Source organism: Bos grunniens, chromosome 4, assembly GCF_055505025.1.
Source record: "Bos grunniens cultivar Pamir isolate PY7600 chromosome 4, Bosgru_T2T1.0, whole genome shotgun sequence".
Taxonomy (NCBI): Eukaryota; Metazoa; Chordata; class Mammalia; order Artiodactyla; family Bovidae; genus Bos; species Bos grunniens.
Genome location: NC_141168.1, coordinates 46,334,746 through 46,348,573, shown reverse-complemented (window position 1 = coordinate 46,348,573; position 13,828 = coordinate 46,334,746). Strand labels below are relative to the sequence as shown.

General features: G+C 36.4%; 1 long non-coding RNA gene across 7 annotated transcripts in view; it reads right to left on the bottom strand.

Annotated features, from left to right (window-relative positions):
- The window catches only part of LOC147374048 (uncharacterized), a 364,526-nt gene that overhangs the window by 174,314 nt on the left and 176,384 nt on the right, over positions 1-13,828 (bottom strand). The window contains exon 3 of one of the 7 annotated variants that reach the window (XR_015162375.1): positions 7,865-8,788. The exons of the other annotated variants lie outside the window; for them this stretch is intronic. This is a non-coding gene — a long non-coding RNA (uncharacterized LOC147374048). Of the gene's footprint in view, positions 1-7,864; positions 8,789-13,828 lie in introns of those variants that run through there. 7 annotated transcript variants of the gene reach the window in all.

Here is a 13,828-nt window from a genome sequence, read left to right as displayed (position 1 = left end):
AATAAAAAACTCCTAACAGTTAACTAATACTAATATTTTAATTCTGCATAGAGCTTTAGTTTTTATAAATAAAATTACTAAATGTAAGGTTATAGTCACCATGGCAAAGAGAATTACGCACGTATAATTAAATTCCTGTCAGCAGAACACACGTGACAAAGGAGATAAACCAAAACACTATCTTGGGCCATGTCTTTTTCTGACATAATCCAGATTTGACAAATACCCAAGTTTATTCACAGAACTTACTCACTCTTGTTTTAGGAAAGCAAAATGACATGTTAAAAATGGTATATTGACATGTTTTCAGAAACTGCATACTAAAAATGCAATTTATGCATTAACAGTTCTTTGTCTTATAAATGCTCTATTCACCAAAAGACAGTTTACAAACATTATGGGGGTCTGTTAACCCTCACCCAGTAGCTTACTACTTGCAATATACCTATTTCTAGGAATATATTCTGTTTCTGCTATGCAGACTTGGAGATAACCTCTTTGTATTCTCCCTTACTTTATCTTTCTTTTCAGTTAAAGATTCTAAAGGAATTCTAACCATAAATATGCATTTCAAACTCATTAATATTCATAATTTATAAATATGGGCTACCAAGCACTAATGACCTCAGAAGCTGATGCCCGGAAACACTGGAGCCCAACCATGAACCAATCACCTGAATATCAGTTCAGTTCAGTTGTTCAGTCGTGTCCAACTCTTTGCAACCCCATGAATTGCAGCACGCCAGGCTTCCCTGTCCATCATCAGTTCCCGGAGTTCACTCAAACGCATGTCCATCGAGTCGGTGATGCCATCCAGCCGTCTCATCCTCTGTCGTTCCCTTCTCCTCCTGCCCCCAATCCCTCCCAGCATCAGAGTCTTTTCCAATAAGTTAACTCTTCACATGAGGTGGCCAAAGTTTTGGAGTTTCAGCTTCAGCATCAGTCCATCAAATGAACACCCAGGACTTATCTCCTTTAGAATGGACTGGTTGGATCTCCTTGCAGTCCAAGGCACTCTCAAGAGTCTTCTCCAACACCACAGTTCAAAAGCATCAATTCTTCAGCACTCAGCTTTCTTCACAATCTAACTCTCACATCCAAACATGATCACTGGAAAAACCATAGCCTTGACTAGATGGACCTTTGTTGGCAAAGTAATGTCTCTGCTTTTGAATATGCTATCTAGGTTGGTCATAACTTTCCTTCAAAGGAGCAAGCATCTTTTAATTTCATGGCTGCAATCACCATCTGCAGTGATTTTGGAGCCCAAAAAATTAAAGTCAGCCACAGTTTCCACTGTTTCCCCATCTATTTCCCATTAAGTGATGGGACCAGATGCCATGATCTTAGTTTTCTAATTGTTGAGCTTTGAGCCAAATTTTTCACTCTCCTCTTTCACCTTCATCAAGAGGCTTTTGAGTTCCTCTTCACTTTCTACCATAAGGGTGGTGTCATCTGCATATTTCTCCAAGCAATCTTGATTCCAGCTTGTGCTTCTTCCAGCCCAGCATTTCTCATGATGTACTCTGCATATAAGTTAAATAAGCAGGGTGACAATATACAGCCTTGACGTACTCCTTTTCCTATTTGGAACCAGTCTGTTGTTCCATGTCCAGTTCTAACTGTTGCTTCCTGACCTGCCTATAGGTTTCTCAAGAGGCAGGTCAGGTCGTCTGGTATTCCCATCTCTTTCAGAATTTTCCACAGTTGATTGTGATCCACACAGTCAAAGGCTTTGGCATAGTCAATAAAGCAGAAATAGATGTTTTTCTGGAACTCTCTTGCTTTTTCCATGATCCAACAGATGTTGGCAATTTGATCTCTGGTTCCTCTGCCTTTTCTAAAACCAGCTTGAACATCAGGAAGTTCACGGTTCACGTATTGCTGAAGCCTGGCTTGGAGAATTTTGAGCATTACTTTACTAGCATGTGAGATGAGTGCAATTGTGTGGTAGTTTGAGCATTCTTTGGCATTGCCTTTCTTTGGGATTGGAATGAAACCTGACCTTTTTCCAGTCCTGTGGCCACTGCTGAGTTTTCCAAGTTTGCTGGCATATAGAGTGCAGCACTTTCACAGCATCATCTTTCAGGATTTGGAATAGCTCAACTGGAATTCCATCACCTCCACTAGCTTTGTTCGTAGTGATGCTTTCTAATGCCCACTTGACTTCACATTCCAGGATGTCTGGCTCTAGGTCAGTGATCACACCATCGTGATTATCTGGGTCATGAAGCTCTTTTTTGTACAGTTCTGTGTATTCTTGCCACCTCTTAATATCTTGTGCTCCTGTTAGGTCCATACCATTTCTGTCCTTTATCACCTGAATATAGGCAGATCCAATTTACAGAGACACTGATTCTTACTGCTTTCTAGGCACTAACTGTTTTCTATCCCCTCTATATTTAGTTGTGCTTCTCATTGTTCAGTCGCTAAGTAATATCCCACTCTTTCCAACCCCATGGACTGCAGCATGCCAGGCTTCCCTGTCCTTTACTATCTCCCAGAGTTTGCTCAAACTCATGTCCATTGATTTGGTGATGCCATCTAACAATTTTATTCTCTGTCACCCGCTTCTCCTCCAGCACTCAATCTTTCCCAGCATCAGGATCTTTTCCAGTGAGTTGGCTCATCTAATCAGGTGGACAAAGTATTAGAGCTTCAGCTTCAACATACATCCTTCCAATGAATATACAGCATTGATTTCCTTTATGATTGACTGGTTTTATCTCCTGGCACAATCTCCCTTCTTGAGGGACTCTCAAGAGTCTTCTCCCACCCCGCAATTCAAAAGCATCAATTATTTGGCACTCAGACTTATCTGTGGTCCAGTTCTCACCTCCTTACATGAATACTGGAAAAACCACAGCTTTCACTATACAGACATTTGTCAGCAAAGTGATGTCCCTGCTTTTTAATATGCTGAGGAGCAAGCATCTTTTAATTTCTTGGCTATAGTTACTGTTCACAGTGATTTTGGATCCCAAGAAAATAAAATCTATTACTGCTTCCACTTTTTCTCCATATATTTGCCATGAAGTGATGGGACCAGATGCCATGATCTTAGGTTTTTTAAATGTTGTTTTAAGCCAGCCTTTTCATTATCCTTTTTCACCCTCATCAACATGCTCTTTAGTTCCTCTTTACTTTCTGCCATTAGAGTGGTATCATCTGCATGTCTGAGGTTGTCAGTATTTCTCCCGGAAATTTTGAATCCAGCTTGTCATTTATCCACCCCAGCATTTCTCGTGATGTACTCTGGATATAAGTTAAATAAGCAGGGTGACATTGTACAGCCTTGATGCACTCCTTTCCCAATTTTGAACTAGTATGTTCTTCCAAATCCAGTTCTAATTGTTGCTTTTTGACCTGCATACAGATTTCTCAGGAGGCAGAAAAGGTGGTCTGGTATTCCCACCTCTTAAGAATTTTCCACAGTTTGTTGTGATCCACACAGTCAAAGGTTTTAGTGTAGTCAATGAGGCAGATGTTTTCTGGAATTCTTTTTCCCTTTTTTTTTTTTTTTTTATGATCCAATGAATTCTGGTAATTAGATCACTGGTTCATCTGCCTTCTCTAAAGCCAGCTTTTATCTCAGGAAGTTCTCATTTCATGTAATACTAAACTAAGGGTTTTGAGAATTATCTTGCTAGCATGTGAAATGAGCACAATTGTGCACTCGTTTGAACATTCTTTGGCATTGCATTTCTTTGGGATTGTAATGAAAATTAACCTTTTCAGCCACTGCTGAATCTTCCAAATTTGTTAGCATGTTCAGTGCAGCACTTTAAGAGTACTCAAGATTTCAAATAGCTCTGCTGGAATTCCATCACCTCCACTAGCTTTGTTCATAGTAATGTTTCCTAAGTTCCACTTGACTTCACACTCCAGAATGTCTACTCTAGGTGACTGACCACACTATCATGGTTACCTGAGTCATTAAAACCTTTTTTGTACAGTTCTTCTGTGTATTCTTGCTACCTCTTCTTAATCTCTTCTGTTTCTGTTAGGTTTTTACCAATTCTGTCCTTTATTGTGCCCATCTTTGCATGAAATATTCCCTTGGTATCTCTAATTTTTTTTTGAAGATATCTCTAGTCTTTCCCATTCTATTGTTTTCCTCTATGTCTTTGCACTGATCACTGAGAAAGGCTTTCTTATCTCTCCTTGCTATTCTTTGGAACTCTGCATTCAGTTAGGTATATCTTTCCCCTTCTCTCTTGCTTTTCACTTCTCTTCTTTTCTCAGCTATTTATAAGGCCTCCTCAGACAACCATTTTGCCTTTTTGCATTTCTTTTTCTTGGGGATAGTTTTGGTCACCACCTCTTGTACAATCTTGTGAACCTCCAACCATAGTTCTTCAGGCACACTGTCTACCAGATCTAATCCTTTCAATCTGTTCATCCCCCTCCACTGTATAATCATACGGGATTTGTTTTAAGTCATCCTGAATGGCCTAGTGATTTTCCTTACTTTCTTCAATTTAAGTCTGAATTTTGCAATAAGAAACTGATGATTTGAGCCATAGTCAGCTTCGGGTCTTTTTTTTTCTTTTTTTTTTTTTTTGCTCACTGTATAGAATGTCTCCATCTTCAGCCCCAGTAGTAGATATAATGGTCATCTGAATTAAATATACCCATTCCTATCCATTTTATTTCACTGATTCCTATAATTGCCATATCCTGCTTGACCACATTGGATTTACCTTGATTCATAGACCTAACATCCCAGGTTCCTATGCAATATTGTTCTTTACAGCATCAGACTTCACTTTCACCACTAGGCACATCCACAACAGGATGTTGTTACTGCTTTGGCCCAGCCTCTACATTCTTTCTCGAGCTATTTCTCCACTCTTCCCCAGTAGCATATTGGACACCTACTGATCTGGAGGGCCTCAACTTTCAGTGTCATATCTTTTTGCCTTCATACCTGCCAGATGGGCAACCCACAAACTATATGGAGTTAGTAAGTGCTAATTAGTGAATTCTGGATGCAAACCAGATTGAGAACTTTTTTTTTCTTTTTTTTTTTTTGCCTCAAGTAGAAGCAAGTTCAGTGGGAAGCCAGTAAGTATTCTAATACAGCAATATATTATTACTTATCAAACCTTAGTAAACCCAGGGCATACAGCTCTGGTTGGAATTCACTGTGTGGACCTGGATTGGTTATTACGGATCTGAATCTCAGATTCTGCATATTTTTCTATGGATAATAATACCCCCCTATCTTACTATAGCACAGTGATATTGATGCAGTGAGTTAATGCAGGTAAAACTATTGGGAAGGGTCAGAGGTGTTAGGTTATACTATGTGAGACAATTGTTCTTTACAGAATACAATGGTCTAGTTTCCACATATACCTCTCCAAAGGAAGTGATGATGTCATAACTGTGATAACTTTAATATCACTTAGTTTAACATACTTCTTTCATAGATAAAGACACAGACTCAAAGATTAAATCCTTTATCCAAGATTCAATGGTGTAATTGGTATTAAAAGTCACATCATCTGATATCCAGCTCAATACTTGGTTAAGATGACTCATCTTAGCCTCTCATTCCTGCACATTTTGTTTCTTTACAGAATACTAACACTTTTTTTTTATATAAAAATAAATGACTTTTTCCACTTCAACACATAATGTTTGACAGGGGTAAAGTCAACTACATAGGCAAATTAAAAGAAACTATAGAGTTTAGGCACAAATAAAAAGAAGTGAAAAGGGCAGTGTAGAAGTTCGTCAAAATACAGTCCATATTGCATTGTTTTTCAGAAACAGAGTCAAAAAAATAAAAGGTTCAGTTCAAAGAAAGGCTTCTAAGTTATGGCAAACAGATGGTTTGCCAGCCTTCCTTTCTTCATACCTTTTCTGGTCATGATAAAAATGTATCAATGCAAGTTTATTAAAAAAATAGACACACCTAAAGGATGTGAGGAAGGCCATCATCTTAATTCTGTAAGTCTCTGTCCAGATACTCACAACCCTCCACACATACAAAGGGAGGAGCAAAGAACATAGTGAGAGATTCCCAGGTCAGCTCTTCTGAGAGATTCTCCTCTCTCACCCACAGTAAATAATACACAAAATGCTTCTCTTTCTCTTTAGCAACAGAAAGATACTCAGAGCAACTTACAGAAAGAGTGTCTTATTGGAAACATATTTTCTTTCACAGTATGAGATCAATAATTTTTTTAAAAGGTTGCCCCCCCTCCCAACTTTCTCTGTTCTCTACATCAGAACTTCTGTGCAAGTATATGATTTTATATCTTAAAAGTAGGGATTATGTCATATGAGTCTTTGATTAGTATGTTTGTCATAATAATACCCAAGCCAGCAAAGTTCAAACAACCCCATGCTGCCAATGTAAGCATAGGAAACCATATATTCTCTAAATGGATTCATCCAGGAACAGAACATGAGGAAATAAAGCCCACTGGGAGTTCTGAAGGTGAGACCTTAACTGTTAATATGTCCTAGAAACAACAGTTTTCACATCATCTTTTAAAATTCTATGTAACCTTTGGTGAAAATAAATACTATACAATCAAACCAGAAAATACATTCTAAGATCTTTAAACCATTCAATATTTTAGATAATAAGCAAGACTAAATTATTTTAGTAAGACATTACTACTAATTTAACACATATTAAACAAATGAAGAGGTTAATGTATTTGTTCATTTATAGAACACGTGACTTACTTCAAATTTTTTTCTTTTTAATGCACATTTTAATGTCAACAGTCAGTGTTCCCAGGTTGTCTCATTTCTGGTATGTTTTTCTGGAACCTTTGTGTTACTCTGCCTTGCTAGTCAGATACCTACGAGTCTACCTCAAAGGTAATTTTCTGGAATAGCAGAAAGTGTGCAGATTTTGCAGAAAAAAAAAAAAAAGATTAGAGTTTAAATCATGGCTCCAGCACTCAATGTGGAGTATTTTAATCTCAGTTCAGTCATGTACTGAGTCCTGTACTCCCATCAACTGAGACTTAATTTCACATCTTTATATAGGGATAAAATAACAGGATTAAAGCTAACAAGATTTGTGAGAATTAATTGATATAAAAGCACTGACCACAGAGTCTGATGTAATCTAAGTAACAATTATAGCCCCCACTACTGAGCACCTATTATCTTCTTCACCTCCCCGTGGGAGGGATATTAACAGAAGCTTCCTCATTCCTTATTGTACCAGTTAAACTCATAGTATGTGACCTCTCTAAATAATAGTCTAATTGACTACAACTAAGCTTGTCAGCTCAAAGGGTTAAAGTACAAAAGAGCTCACACTGACTGAGAGAAATGATAAAAGAAAAATGACTACAATGAAATTTACAAAAGAGAAAATCCTACTTACCAATAATACTAAAAGTATTAAAAATAAAGGTACAAACTTGCTAAAAATCAAGAAAAGAAAATAAGCAACTTTGGGCATATTGTTTTTGACCATTAATCTCTAATAGCAAATTTTCTAAAATTATAATATACAGAAGACATAAAACTGACCAAAAGTAAACACAAACATAAGATTTTTGTCACTTGGTCATGCTTTCTAAAAAATAAGTTGAATATATGTATATATTACATTTTATTATATTATATATGTCCTATATTATATATAATACACACATCACAATATAAACAACTTCAGACTCCTAGACCTATTATCTAACACTTGGAATTATTTTCTATGCTTTTTCTAACATTTTATTTATAAAATTTGAAAATCACTACATTCATGGAAGATATCCCTAAATGTATAAATAGTAATGATGCAGAATTTGAAATAAATTATATCCAACAACAGAAGAATGGTGCAGTAAATTTTTCATTATTAACATATTTATTTATAGATATCAGGCCTTGTTTAAGACAGACAAGTTCCTGCTGCACAGAACTTATGTTTTAAGAGAGCAGAGACAAAAGGTAAATGAACAAACGATTAAACAAAATTATTTACTACAGAACTACTATGAATATAATAATTCTCTGAAGGGTGGTATGACAGAAAGATGGGCAGAAAGTAGGCTATTATGGTAGGAATGACCTAGGGAAATGATATTCAGTTTGAGACTTGAATGATAAGAGTGAAATCAACAGCTATGTGAATATCTAGAAAATCAGAGAAAAGATACACAAAATATAAAACACAGAACTAAAAGTTGCATATACTAACTACAACTATAAAAATTCATATATATATGAAATGCAATAATATAGCAACTATTCTGCTTCCAGTAAAAGGAGGTATGGGTGTTTTTTCCTCTAATTGTATGTCTTTAAATTATATTTTTAGAATGATATGTTTATATTTTATATAGTTACACAATTCTATTTTTAGACTTAAAATGGAAAAATGTAAATAGAATTAAACATTCCAAAGTAAGGTCATGTATCTCATCAGTAATTTTCATATCAAAATACCTAGCATAGTATTTTAGGCAAATATATGTTTAATACATGTTTTAATTACATTCATTTTAAATATACAAAGAAATAGAATACTAAATGGAATCACCAAATATCCTATTAGTCACTATTAATCTTTTCAGCATATTGCTAGCTGGTTCCTCATCCCTTGCTACTCCAATCAATTTTCTGTCCCACAATCCTTCTCTGAGACACTAACAAATCCATAATAATATTCATGCTGCATGCTTTAATTTTTTATCAACATCATCTTCTGGAAAGTAGGCATCTTGCAAGAGAGCAATAAGTGTGCTTTCAAAATGATCTCTCCCACTCATATGTCATTTCACATTGACTCCTCATTCCTCTCCTGCCCCTACAACCAAAAATTTTGGAAATAAAAATGTAAGATTCCTAGGAACATGCGTAAGTATACATGGCATATGTGTCAGAATATTCTCATTTATAGGTTACAGCCTGTCTACCGTCTGTTCAAAAAATGCAATTAGTTTCTAGAGGTCCAAAGTCAAATACATTGTCTTAGAAAGTAGTTTTAGAGCAAGCCACAAAGCTCTCTACTTGGTAATTTAAATGACTGACCGCTCAATTTATGAGCATTCCCAGCAATAAAATTCAGCCTGAACTTAATAATAGCACATTTTATGTGACAACGATGACAATTACAATCTATAGTTACTGCAGTCGCCCTTTGGTCTAGGGAAAAATGACAGTATTAATTATACACACTTGCCATTTATCAGACTTAACTTGGCAGGCGATTGAGCTCAGGACCATCTCCAACTTGACTTCTACATTTACCATTTTCTAATCCACTGAAACGAAGATAATTAGAATAGAGAAAAATGAGTGGCTCCTTCTTCTGCTGCCTTTATCTCTGATTTCATGTACAGTAGAGTTCTTGAGTCATATTAAATTTATACCACTTGGTTTAAAAGCCTGTCATTGTTTACTTTCGAAACTCAAGTAAAAGGAACACTATTTCCTAGGTGTGCTATAGCATGAGATTTCAACTGCATGCAACCTTCTCATTTTTATATCTTATTTTTATGTTTGGACTATTTTGGGGATCTTGAAGCCTTGCTATTTTCCCTGCTAGTTTGAATTACTAATACACTGGGAACTAAAGTTATTTTAAAACATGGAAAACTATCTAAAAGGCTGACAGCCCGTGAAAGGATAGAAAAAAAAAAGTGCTAAATGGTCTTATTTTCATTCACACATCTGTTATTCTTATTCAGTCATTTAATTGTGTCTGTTATTCAATCTTTTCTCTTTTTGCCTCTATGTACTTTGCGTATCAACAGTATGCCATTTAAGACAATCATAAAATTATGTTTATCTGCTCCTGTGTTCAGAGCTCTACAATCTCTTCTTAGAAGGCTTGGAGAATTCCAATTTGTTAAACTCCTTTTTGTCTTGACATGCATTCCCTTGTAAATATTTACCAAACCCTAAAAAAATTGTATCCCTGTATTTTGAGAAATAGAAAGCTTAAGCAACATTGGCACCTGAAATGAGAAATTCTAGGATAAGCCTCCAAAAGGAGATGTGAGTAGAGGTATCTGAGATATAAATAAGCAGAGAGCTTTTCCACTACTGCTAGGCCTTCCAGATTCTGTCACTGTTAGTCCAAGTCACCTCTAAGGAAGATCCTTTGCTTAACATCCCCAGTCCAGAGAAAATCAAATAGGCAGAAGGACCTCTGAATATACAGAATTCACAGGAGGTTTTCCATTCACATAGGTAGAATATTATACTGAAAAACAGATGAGAAAGAGTCAACTATGACTAAAACTAAGTCTGTAGTTACTACCCACAAGGTCTTTGGAAAATTACTTAATTTCCATGTGTCTCAATTTTCTTCATCTGTAAAAATGATGGAATTGAATTACACATCTGATGAAGTCCCTGCATCTCTAGAGGTCTCTATGTGACTATGTAATCCTGGAGGGAATGTCTACATAAATGCAATATATCTCAGAAAACATTAATCGTACTTGTAATAAACCTACCATTATGTTAAGAGTTGCAGGTGGCAATGTTTTCTTCATGCAAGAGATAAAGACTTGATCTTAAAATTTACTAGTAGGCAAACTGCTGTGGGATGTAGAAAAATATTCCTAAACAATCCCCACATTCTAAAGGTAAAATTAAATCACGTTTGGAAACTGGCCTTGAGAAGGACTGATCATTTGGACATTTCTGGTCATGCATATGTAAAGAAGTCCTTACCCAATTTTTAAAGGAAATTTAAACCCTTGAAGTAACCAATTGAAGATGCTTCAGAGTGAGATTTTAGATCTGTGCTGTCTAGTAATGCAAGCTGTGTACATGCAGATATCCTGCTTTTGATGAGTAAGCATTTATATGGAATGGGGCCTAAGAAATCTAGAAAAATTCTTAAGTGAATCATGTATTATTATTCCTCTTTATTAATTTTATCATGAATATACCACAAAGTATTCCTGATTACACAGATTTTTTTTTCCTAAATACTTCTCAGTAAATAATAAGTATACCTTCCCCATTCTCACCTAGTCCTCACTCCCAGGGCAACATGAGAACCAGATTAATTTTCCTACATGGATAGGCAGACACTCCTTAGGTGAAGGATGAGGAAAAAGTGACTTTTCTCTGCATACAAAGGCAAAAGAGGTTTGTTGCCCTTCCACTCCAACATGGACCCTCTTGCAAACAAAATCTGCCTAAGGAATAGACCTAACTGTGTAGTCACTACTCATGGGATCTTTGGAAAGTTACTTAACTTACTTGTGTCTCAATTTCATGCAAATAAATAATGCAAAGAAAATATCTCCAAGAGTCAGACATTCTCATGTTTCTCAGCTTTTGTGACCTCCAGATGTCTCCAAGGTCCAGGGCTACATTCCTTCTGAATTGTAAATATCTAGGAAAAGAGCCTTCCCATCTCCTCAGCACCCTAGGGTTTACCGTAGGGATCTGGTTTAGGCTGTCACCATTGTAGCCTTGGGGAGGATATGAGAAGTTTTATTTCCTTTTAGATCAGAGCGTTTTAACAAATGGCTACAGATCGAATTCTCATGGTAGGTGAAGAGTGAAATATTTCTAGGGAAAGTGAAAACAAATACTCCCTACCGTTACATAACATAAATTTCCATGTCTAAGAAGGATGTTTTTCAGCAGTGCTGAGAAATCCAGGCAGGGTTCATTTCCCCATCATTTTCTACTCCTAGTGGGTATTAGAATTCAACCCGCAGTGTTGCTAACACTCAGATTACTAGTTTCCCCCTTAAAGTTTCTGATTCAGTTATTCAAAGGTTTAACCTGGAATCTGCATTTTCCAGTAAGTTTCTAGCTCATGCAGATACTGCTGGTCAAGGGCCACACTTTGAAAACCACTATGCTACAATGACCAGAGAAGTGATTTCAGATTTTATAGCAACTGAAGGTTAAAAAAAAAAACCTTAAGAGCCCTGCTGCTGCTGCTGCTAAATCGCTTCAGTTGTGTCCGACTCTGTGTGACCCCATAGACGGCAGCCCACCAGGCTCCCCCATCCCTAGTTTCTATAAATGAATGATTGATGTAGGGACTGGAATGGGTCTGGATGTCATCGTGTACATGTGCACAGTCATGTCCGACTCTTTGCATCATAACTTCACACTACATCTTATGATGGTGCCCACTCTGATAGAGAATTGATAGTTCTGTACTTCACATCAGTTGTATAGTTATACCTGAGGTTCAGTTTGGCATCATAAGTATTAAATAATAACATGGATAAAATAACCACTTACCAAGTTAGAGAATTAAAAAAAATGATTAATGAAAATCACCTTGCTCTTTAGTGAACTAATGACAGATAGCTCTTTACCTTTGGTCAATGGAATTTACCTGACTCTGCAGTGTCTAAAAATATTTATACACTATTGACTGGAAAATTGTTACACGGCCACAGAAGAAGTAACAGCTAGTGGCTCAATTGAGGGCACTTGAACTTTATTCATAGTATCACCTTGCCCAATATAATGACCCTGTATGAAACTGTATTTCTTTTCAATATAACTAGGCTCAAATCCTATTTTAGAATAACAGCATTAATCACAGAGCTTTTGAACTTGCAATTTAAGAGTATGAGTCTCTAACATTTCTCCATTTTCTGAAATTGAGAGATGAATAAAAGTTTATAACATGTTGCCCCCAAACCATCTTTCTTACATAAGAAGCAAAAAAAAAAAAAAGAAAAGAAATGGTGTCTTAAGTCACTAAGCTTTTCATTCTAGAGGTCAGTTAAAACTAAAAAATACTTGAACACATACTTGCTTTTACATCATTTTTAAAAGCATATTTAACATGTCCTATCTTCTAATAAATCCCAACCACTCCACAGAAGCCCTCAAAATGTCTCTTTTCCTGTAAAAAATTATCACCCGAGGAAGTTGTTTTTCTTGTGTCCAGGCCTCAGAAAAAATGTCTTGCACACAACAAGGTAACCTCATCTCTTCACAGACACAGCCTGCCAAGCCCATTGATTTCACTGAGGGCTCCTGGGTTTGGAGAATAAAAAGCAGCCCAGATGGTTTTCAAAAGTAGAACTGGGATCTGACTTTCACGTGTCTAAATTAGATGAGCCAGACACATCCTACCCTCTCCAATGAACAAAGAGGAAGTCAACACACCATTTCATGAAAACTTCAAAAGCCTGCCTCTGTCACTCAAGGTACAGGCTTTCCCCACTATAGAATGGAAACCGCGTGTAACTGGTTATGGCAGAGTTCTAGAATGAGAAATAGAAGGGACAGAAAAATCAATTTATTGAATACTCTGACCCAACTTTGAAATGCAGTGCAGCACAACTATCTTAGCACAAGCCTTTAACAAAAGTCTCTGATCAGCCTACAAACTGTCTTTGGCTATAATATAGAGCAAAAAGGCAACAGAGCAGGAATTAGTGATTATTCAACTAGTTTGATCTACACAGATGTCTCAGGTTTTAACTCATATCAGAGATAAATCAGGCTTAGAGGGAGGTTGTTCGTTTTACCTACAAAATTCTCTCTTGAGAACTAAACTAGTACACCTCAGTGGTCATTTTCAACACTGCCTGCTAAGATTACATGGTTTACAAAGTCCTTTCAAACTAGCAATTAAACTGACCCTGTAAACACAAGAAACTCTGAGCTTCCCCACCAGACTCACGTAGTCTTGGAGGTTGGGACTGTATTTTATTCATCTATCTAAAGGACCAAGAACTACCTGGCGCAGAAATGGTCATTAGTAGCTATTTAAAACATGATGAAATTGTTTCCTTAATTTCTCTTTCTGTTTTCTCATTATTAGTGTATAGGAATGCAAGGGATTTCTGTGTGTTGATTTTATATCCTGCAACTTTACTATAGTCATTGATTATTTCTAGTA